Raw genomic sequence first — 10,219 nt, forward strand, 5'->3', positions numbered from 1 at the left:
GTTGAGGAGGGCAGATTAGGGGTTAATAAATATAATATAGGGGTCAGCGGTGTTAGGGGCAGCAGATTAGGGGTACATAAGTATAACGTAGGTGGCGGTCGGCAGATTAGGGGTTAACAAAATTTAATCGAGTGGCGGCGATGTGGGGGGACCTCGGTTTAGGGGTACATAGGTAGTTTATGGGTGTTAGTGTACTTTAGAGTACAGTAGTTAAGAGCTTTATGAACCGGCGTTAGCCCAGAAAGCTCTTAACTACTGACTTTTTTCTGCGGCTGGATTTTTGTCGTTAGATTTCTAACGCTCACTTCAGCCACGACTCTAAATACCGGAGTTAGAAAAATCCCATTGAAAAGATAGGATACGCAATTGACGTAAGGGGATCTGCGGTATGGAAAAGTCGCGGCTGAAAAGTGAGCGTTAGACCCTTTTTTGAGTGACTCCAAATACCGGAGGTAGCCTAAAACCAGCGTTAGGAGCCTCTAACGCTGGTTTTCACGGCTACCGCCAAACTCCAAATCTAGGACTTGGTTAGGTAATGTTTATCAGAGTAGGCGGCGGTCTTCTACACACAGACACCAGCACAACGCTGCCGCACAGATCAAGGAATCGGGACGGGTCAGGGCTCACGGGTGGTTGACACAGGCTGCACTGCAGGCAGCTTGCTAATTCCCTCTCACTCACTTTCCTACTACTGAGCAGTATCACGTGGGTGCGACCCCAACCCCACAAAACATGGTGCCACCTGCGTCAAGGAGGATTCAGGACCAGCATTCAGCTGTCCTACTCCTCCCTCCCAATCCCAAAATGGGTGGTGGACACTGCAAGGGCCGGTCACGGACGCCAGTGTCCATGTACGGACACCTTGCCTATCTGTTTCAGACATCACCTGGTCACCTATAATATTAATGCAACAGCTAAACCTACTTCTCCATCCCGCCCTGCACCTGTAGAAATCTACACGCTGTGGATCTGCTCCAATTTTCAAAAAATCATTCAAGATCTTCTCCCTCACACTTTCACTATAACCTGCCCTGATCTCGCTACTGCCCACTATAACAAAAATCTCTCCTCTGCACTAGACACACTTGCCCCTCCCCAACTGCGTAAAACATCACGCCATCAGTTACAACCTTGGCACTCTCAGCAAACACGCTATTTGCAAAAATGCTCCCGTACTTCTGAGCGTGTCTGTAGGAAAACTCACTCTGAACCTGATTTTATCCACTACAGGTTTATTTAGGACTCCCAATGGATCTATCGGTGTACTGCTAGGGATAAGGCTTCCTAATATTACATATATTTTTACAACTTATTTTTAGCTTACTTATAATCTTTCACTAGCTTCGCTTAGTGGCTTTGAGTACAATCTTTCTTTCATGTAATTAACAAGAGTCCATGAGCTAGTGACGTATGGGATATACATTCCTACCAGGAGGGGCAAAGTTTCCCAAACCTTAAAATGCCTATAAATACACCCCTCACCACACCCACAAATCAGTTTTACAAACTTTGCCTCCAAGGGAGGTGGTGAAGTAAGTTTGTGCTAGATTCTACGTTGATATGCGCTCCGCAGCAAGTTGGAGCCCGGTTTTCCTCTCAGCGTGCAGTGAATGTCAGAGGGATGTGAGGAGAGTATTGCCTATTGAATGCAGTGATCTCCTTCTACGGGGTCTATTTCATAAGGTTCTCTGTTATCGGTCGTAGAGATTCATCTCTTACCTCCCTTTTCAGATCGACGATATACTCTTATATTTACCATTTCCTCTACTGATTCTCGTTTCAGTACTGGTTTGGCTTTCTACAAACATGTAGATGAGTGTCCTGGGGTAAGTAAGTCTTATTTTCTGTGACACTCTAAGCTATGGTTGGGCACTTTATTTATAAAGTTCTAAATATATGTATTCAAACATTTATTTGCCTTGACTCAGAATGTTCAACTTTCCTTATTTCCAGACAGTCAGTTTCATATTTGGGATTATGCTTTAAATTATCATATTTTGTCTTACCTCAAAAATTTGACTTTTTTCCCTGTGGGCTGTTAGGCTCGCGGGGGCTGAAAATGCTTCATTTTATTGCGTCATTTTTGGCGCGGATTTTTTTGGCGCAAAAATTCATTTCCGTTTCCGGCGTCATACGTGTCGCCGGAAGTTGCGTCATTTTTTGACGTTATTTTGCGCCAAAAATGTCGGCGTTCCGGATGTGGCGTCATTTTTGGCGCCAAAAGCATTTAGGCGCCAAATAATGTGGGCGTCTTATTTGGCGCCAAAAAATATGGGCGTCGCTTTTGTCTCCACATTATTTCAGTCTCATTTTCATTTGCTTCTGGTTGCTAGAAGCTTGATGTTTGGCATTTTTTTCCCATTCCTGAAACTGTCTTATAAGGAATTTGATTTATTTTGCTTTATATGTTGTTTTTTCTCTTACATATTGCAAGATGTCTCACGTTGCATCTGAGCCAGAAGATACTACAGGAAAACCACTGCCTGCTGGATCTACCAAAGCTAAGTGTATCTGCTGTAAACTTTTGGTAGCTATTTCTCCAGCTGTTGTTTGTATTAATTGTCATGACAAACTTGTTAAAGCAGATAATATTTCCTTTAGTGATGTACCATTGCCTGTTGCAGTTCCCTCAACATCTAAGGTGCAGAATGTTCCTGATAACATAAGAGATTTTGTTTCTGAATCCATAAAGAAGGCTTTGTCTGTTATTTCTCCTTCTAGTAAACGTAAAAAGTCTTTTAAATCTTCTCTCTCTACAGATGAATTTTTAAATGAACACCATCATTCTGATTCTTTGGACTCTTCTAGTTCAGAGGATTCTGTCTCAGAGATTGATGCTGATAAATCTTCATATTTATTTAAGATGGAATTTATTCGCTCTTTACTTAAAGAAGTACTAATTGCTTTAGAAATAGAGGATTCTAGTCCTCTTGATACTAATTCTATACGTTTGGATAAGGTTTTTAAAGCTCCTGCGGTTATTCCAGAAGTCTTTCCTGTTCCTAATGCTATTTCTGCAGTAATTGCTAAGGAATGGGATAAATTGGGTAATTCATTTACTCCTTCTAAACGTTTTAAGCAATTATATCCTGTTCCGCCTGACAGGTTAGAATTTTGGGACAAAATCCCTAAAGTTGATGGGGCTATTTCTACCCTTGCTAAACGTACTACCATTCCTACGTCAGATGGTACCTCGTTTAAGGATCCTTTAGATAGAAAAATTGAATCTTTTCTAAGAAAAGCTTATCTATGTTCAGGTAATCTTCTTAGACCTGCTATATCATTGGCTGATGTTGCTGCAGCTTCAACTTTTTGGTTGGAAACTCTAGCGCAACAAGTAACAAATCGTGATTCTCATGATATTATTATTCTTCTCCAGCATGCTAATAATTTCATCTGTGATGCCATTTTTGATATTATTAGAGTTGATGTTAGATTTATGTCTCTGGCTATCTTAGCCAGAAGAGCTTTATGGCTTAAGACTTGGAATGCTGATATGGCTTCTAAATCAACTCTACTTTCCATTTCTTTCCAGGGAAACAAATTATTTGGTTCTCAGTTGGATTCTATTATTTCAACTGTTACTGGTGGGAAAGGAACTTTTTTACCACAGGATAAAAAGTCTAAAGGTAAAAACAGGGCTAACAATCGTTTTCGTTCCTTTCGTTTCAACAAAGAACAAAAACCTGATCCTTCGTCCTCAGGAGCAGTTTCAGTTTGGAAACCATCTCCAGTCTGGAATAAATCCAAGCCTGCTAGAAAGGCAAAGCCTGCTTCTAAGTTCACATGAAGGTACGGCCCTCATTCCAGTTCAGCTGGTAGGGGGCAGGTTACGTTTTTTCAAAGAAATTTGGATCAAATCTGTTCACAATCTTTGGATTCAGAACATTGTTTCAGAAGGGTACAGAATTGGTTTCAAGATGAGACCTCCTGCAAAGAGATTTTTTCTTTCCCATGTCCCAGTAAATCCAGTGAAAGCTCAAGCATTTCTGAATTGTGTTTCAGATCTAGAGTTGGCTGGAGTAATTATGTCAGTTCCAGTTCCGGAACAGGGGATGGGGTTTTATTCAAATCTCTTCATTGTACCAAAGAAGGAGAATTCCTTCAGACCAGTTCTGGATCTAAAATTATTGAATCGTTATGTAAGGATACCAACGTTCAAGATGGTAACTGTAAGGACTATATTGCCTTTTGTTCAGCAAGGGAATTATATGTCCACAATAGATTTACAGGATGCATATCTGCATATTCCGATTCATCCAGATCATTATCAGTTCCTGAGATTCTCTTTTCTAGACAAGCATTACCAATTTGTGGCTCTACCGTTTGGCCTTGCTACAGCTCCAAGAATTTTCACAAAGATTCTCGGTGCCCTTCTGTCTGTAATCAGAGAACAGGGTATTGTGGTATTTCCTTATTTGGACGATATCTTGGTACTTGCTCCGTCTTTACATTTAGCAGAGTCTCATACGAATCGACTTGTGTTGTTTCTTCAAGATCATGGTTGGAGGATCAATTTACCAAAAAGTTCTTTGATTCCTCAAACAAGGGTAACCTTTCTGGGTTTCCAGATAGATTCAGTGTCCATGACTCTGTCTTTAACAGACAAGAGACGTCTAAAATTGATTACAGCTTGTCGAAACCTTCAGTCACAATCATTCCCTTCGGTAGCCTTATGCATGGAAATTCTAGGTCTTATGACTGCTGCATCGGACGCGATCCCCTTTGCTCGTTTTCACATGCGACCTCTTCAGCTCTGTATGCTGAACCAATGGTGCAGGGATTACACGAAGATATCTCAATTAATATCTTTAAAACCGATTGTTCGACACTCTCTAACGTGGTGGACAAATCACCATCGTTTAATTCAGGGGGCTTCTTTTGTTCTTCCGACCTGGACTGTAATTTCAACAGATGCAAGTCTCACAGGTTGGGGAGCTGTGTGGGGATCTCTGACGGCACAAGGAGTTTGGGAATCTCAGGAGGTGAGATTACCGATCAATATTTTGGAACTCCGTGCAATTTTCAGAGCTCTTCAGTTTTGGCCTCTTCTGAAGAGAGAATCGTTCATTTGTTTTCAGACAGACAATGTCACAACTGTGGCATACATCAATCATCAAGGAGGGACTCACAGTCCTCTGGCTATGAAAGAAGTATCTCGAATTTTGGTTTGGGCGGAATCCAGCTCCTGTCTAATCTCTGCGGTTCATATCCCAGGTGTAGACAATTGGGAAGCGGATTATCTCAGTCGCCAAACGTTGCATCCGGGCGAATGGTCTCTTCACCCAGAGGTATTTCTTCAGATTGTTCAATTGTGGGGGCTCCCAGAGATAGATCTGATGGCCTCTCATCTAAACAAGAAACTTCCCAGGTATCTGTCCAGATCCCGGGATCCTCAGGCGGAGGCAGTGGATGCATTATCACTTCCTTGGAAGTATCATCCTGCCTATATCTTTCCGCCTCTAGTTCTTCTTCCAAGAGTAATCTCCAAGATTCTGAAGGAATGCTCGTTTGTTCTGCTGGTAGCTCCGGCATGGCCTCACAGGTTTTGGTATGCGGATCTTGTCCGGATGGCATCTTGCCAGCCATGGACTCTTCCGTTAAGACCAGACCTTCTGTCACAAGGTCCTTTTTTCCATCCGGATCTGAAATCCTTAAATTTAAAGGTATGGAGATTGAACGCTTGATTCTTGGTCATAGAGGTTTCTCTGACTCCGTGATTAATACTATGTTACAGGCTCGTAAATCTGTATCTCGAGAGATATATTATAGAGTCTGGAAGACTTATATTTCATGGTGTCTTTCTCATCATTTTTCTTGGCATTCTTTTAGAATACCGAGAATTTTACAATTTCTTCAGGATGGTTTGGATAAGGGTTTGTCCGCAAGTTCTTTGAAAGGACAAATCTCTGCTCTTTCTGTTCTTTTTCACAGAAAGATTGCTATTCTTCCTGATATTCATTGTTTTGTACAAGCTTTGGTTCGTATAAAACCTGTCATTAAGTCAATTTCTCCTCCTTGGAGTTTGAATTTGGTTCTGGGAGCTCTTCAAGCTCCTCCGTTTGAACCTATGCATTCATTGGACATTAAATTACTTTCTTGGAAAGTTTTGTTCCTTTTGGCCATCTCTTCTGCTAGAAGAGTTTCTGAATTATCTGCTCTTTCGTGTGAGTCTCCTTTTCTGATTTTTCATCAGGATAAGGCGGTGTTGCGAACTTCTTTTGAATTTTTACCTAAAGTTGTGAATTCCAACAACATTAGTAGAGAAATTGTGGTTCCTTCATTATGTCCTAATCCTAAGAATTCTAAGGAGAAATCATTGCATTCTTTGGATGTTGTTAGAGCTTTGAAATATTATGTTGAAGCTACGAAATCTTTCCGTAAGACTTCTAGTCTATTTGTTATCTTTTCCGGTTCTAGGAAAGGCCAGAAAGCTTCTGCCATTTCTTTGGCATCTTGGTTGAAATCTTTAATTCATCTTGCCTATGTTGAGTCGGGTAAAACTCCGCCTCAAAGAATTACAGCTCATTCTACTAGGTCAGTATCTACTTCCTGGGCGTTTAGGAATGAAGCTTCGGTTGACCAGATCTGCAAAGCAGCAACTTGGTCTTCTTTGCATACTTTTACTAAATTCTACCATTTTGATGTATTTTCTTCTTCTGAAGCAGTTTTTGGTAGAAAAGTTCTTCAGGCAGCGGTTTCAGTTTGAATCTTCTGCTTATGTTTTTTGTTAAACTTTATTTTGGGTGTGGATTATTTTCAGCAGGAATTGGCTGTCTTTATTTTATCCCTCCCTCTCTAGTGACTCTTGTGTGGAAAGATCCACATCTTGGGTAGTCATTATCCCATACGTCACTAGCTCATGGACTCTTGTTAATTACATGAAAGAAAACATAATTTATGTAAGAACTTACCTGATAAATTCATTTCTTTCATATTAACAAGAGTCCATGAGGCCCACCCTTTTTTGTGGTGGTTATGATTTTTTTGTATAAAGCACAATTATTCCAATTCCTTATTTTATATGCTTCGCACTTTTTCTTATCACCCCACTTCTTGGCTATTCGTTAAACTGATTTGTGGGTGTGGTGAGGGGTGTATTTATAGGCATTTTAAGGTTTGGGAAACTTTGCCCCTCCTGGTAGGAATGTATATCCCATACGTCACTAGCTCATGGACTCTTGTTAATATGAAAGAAATGAATTTATCAGGTAAGTTCTTACATAAATTATGTTTTTTCCTTATATCTAACTTAGGTATAGGATCCTATATTCATAGTTTATTCCCCTCTAATCATGTATTCTCTGTATTCACTTTATATACATTGCTATAATTGTTTATCTTATCACATTATGTATGCAGGTTATGTATTTGATGCTGCATAACTTTTTACAGCATAAGCCCTGTATATTTATATTTAGCTTGGAAATGCATTGTAAGTGATGAGGTGTATAAGAGTAATTGTACCTAGCGCTTTTAAGTTTCATGTATATTTCTATTCATAAGTGCTAGGTTTGTTTTAAAGACAGTCCCCTTGGGGAAGTAGTACTGCGTATAAAATGTGTACAGGTGTTCATTCACATTATGTCTATGACTACGGCCATTCAGGCCTAAACCGGTCAGATGCATTTTTACCTAGCCTTTTTATCTGTATGAGTCGTTACCATACCCAATAAAGTTACCTTCTTTTTTTTTATATATTTTTCCTGCTTTTGCCTGAGATCACTTCATCCTATCATCTAGCTGGAACGGCTTGGATTTATTTACTCCAGGTTTATTCTTCGTTCATACACTTCTGCCCTTCACTTAGCCAAGAAAACCTACTTCTCTTCTCTCATATCTACTCTTTCCTCAAGCCCTAAATGACTCTTCTCCACCTTTAACTCCTCTACCCACCTGCTCTAACCCCCCCCCCCCGTCTGTCTTTAGTGCTCAAAACCTGGCAGACTTCTTTTTTTTAAAAAAAATGTAATATCCGAAGCAACATCCCAACACCGACCTGCAATCTTCTAACAACAGGCCCAGTTACTCCCTCTGCCACCCATCTTCATCTTCAATCCAGCCACTGAGAATGAAGTTTCTTCATTACTATCTTCCTCATGCCTTGACCCTATTCCTTCCCATCTAGTACCCTCCCTGTCTTCCACCTTTAATCCTGCTCTTACTCACATCTTCAACCTATCTCTCTCTACCGGTTCATTTCCATCTTCTTTCAAACATGCAAAGGTCACTCCCATACTCAAAAAACCCTCCCTTGACCCTAATTCTCCTGAAAGCTATCACCCCATTCACTGCTTCCACTAACATCAAAACTCATTTAAAAACTAGTTTACAATCGCCTAACCACCTTTCTGTCCACCAACTCCTTGCTTGACCTCCTGCAATCTGGATTCCACCCCAAAAACTCAACTGAGACTGCCCTTAACAAGGTTACTAACAATTTTCTTTCTGATAAAAGTAATGGCCACTACTCTATACTTTTCTTACTTGACCTCTCAGCTGCCTTGGACACAATTGACCAACCCCTCCTCCTACAGACCCTTAGCTCTTTTGGCCTCTGTGACACTGCTCTTACTTGGATTCACTCTTATCTTTCTCACAAGTCTTTTTCTGTTTCATTTGCTGGTGACTTCTCCTCTCCAATGCCTCTGTCTGTTGGAGTATCTCAAGGATCTCTGTTCTGGGTCCACTACTCTTCTCCATTTATATTTTCTCACTGGGTAAACTTATCAACAGCTATGGTTTCAAATATCACCTCTATGATGATGAAACCCAGATCTACCTCTCCATCCCTGCTCTCTCTCCCTTTGTCCTTTCTTATTTCAGCGACTGCTTATCTGGTATTTCTTCCTGGATGGCCTCTCACCATATAAAGATTAACATGTCCAAGACTGAGCTCCTTCTAATCCCCTCCCCCTCAAGATCTACGCCGACTTCTGACTTTTCTATCCCTGATGACAGCATCACCATCTCCCCATTCCCCCAAGTCCACTGCTTCAGAGTTACACTTGACTCAAATCTATCCTTCATCTCCCACATCCAATCACTTTCTTCATCCTGCTGCAACCACCTATGAAATATTTCCAAGATTCACCCTTTTCTGAGCACTAACACCACAAAGCAAACAATAATTTCCCAACTTGACTACTGCAATAACCTACTTACTGGCCTTCCTCTTTCCCACCTCTCCCCCCTTCAATCCATCCTAAATGCCTCTGCCAGGCTAATCCACCTTTCCCGTCGCTCTGTATCTGGTGCAACTCTCTGCGAGTCCCCATTCACAGCAGAATTAAATTCAAAATTCTCACCCTTACATACAAAGCTCTCACCAACACCACTCCCCACTACCTATCCTCTCTAATCACCAGTGTCCCTTTAAGTGATACCAGCTCACTGACATCAATGCATATATTATTCAGACCCCACTTACACCAATGCATTATAATGTATATATATATATATATATATATATATATAAATATATATATATATAATTACGGTAAAGTCCAGCACCAATTTCCTTGCAGTAGATGGGTGCAAGCTGCCTCTGTCCCACCCAGACAGATATTAATAAAGGAATAGAATAGGCTGCAGCATTCCAAATTTATTTTTTATAATTTTATTACAAGCAGTGAACCATAGGCGACGTTTCGGGCTTCTGCCCTTTCTCAAGCCAATATATATATGTCATGGGCAGTGTTCCCTCAGAGGCCAGTTTTGTGTGCGGTCCAGCAGTGAAACAGTCAATTAGGTAACCACACCCTGCAATTAGCAAACGCTGCACAATGCAGATGGCAAGGTATGGTTCTCTCGTTAACTGTTTCACTGCTGGGCTGCACACAAAACTGTCCTTAGAGGGAACACTGGTCATGGGATAATAAGGAGAATTTCCAGGAATGTAATCCTGGTGTGTAAAGACAGGGAATTCATCACTCTTTTAAAAAAAGTTCACCGAGAAATTTTCAATAATAATATTTGATTTTAATCATGACAAAGTGGTTCTCCACACCAAGGGAGCACAGCAAAGCAGAAATACTCAGCATCAATACTCACATAAGATGGAAAAGATACATATATGAAATTGAAACCTAGTGATGCTAGAATAAATAGAAAAGGTAGAACCTGACCGGTCAGGGGTACACACAAGTACAACGATAATACACAGTCGAATAGAACTCAAATATATCACGGTGATCATCAGAATACTTTTAGCCTGCAC

This window comes from Bombina bombina, chromosome 5, assembly GCF_027579735.1.
Source record: "Bombina bombina isolate aBomBom1 chromosome 5, aBomBom1.pri, whole genome shotgun sequence".
Taxonomy (NCBI): domain Eukaryota; kingdom Metazoa; phylum Chordata; class Amphibia; order Anura; family Bombinatoridae; genus Bombina; species Bombina bombina.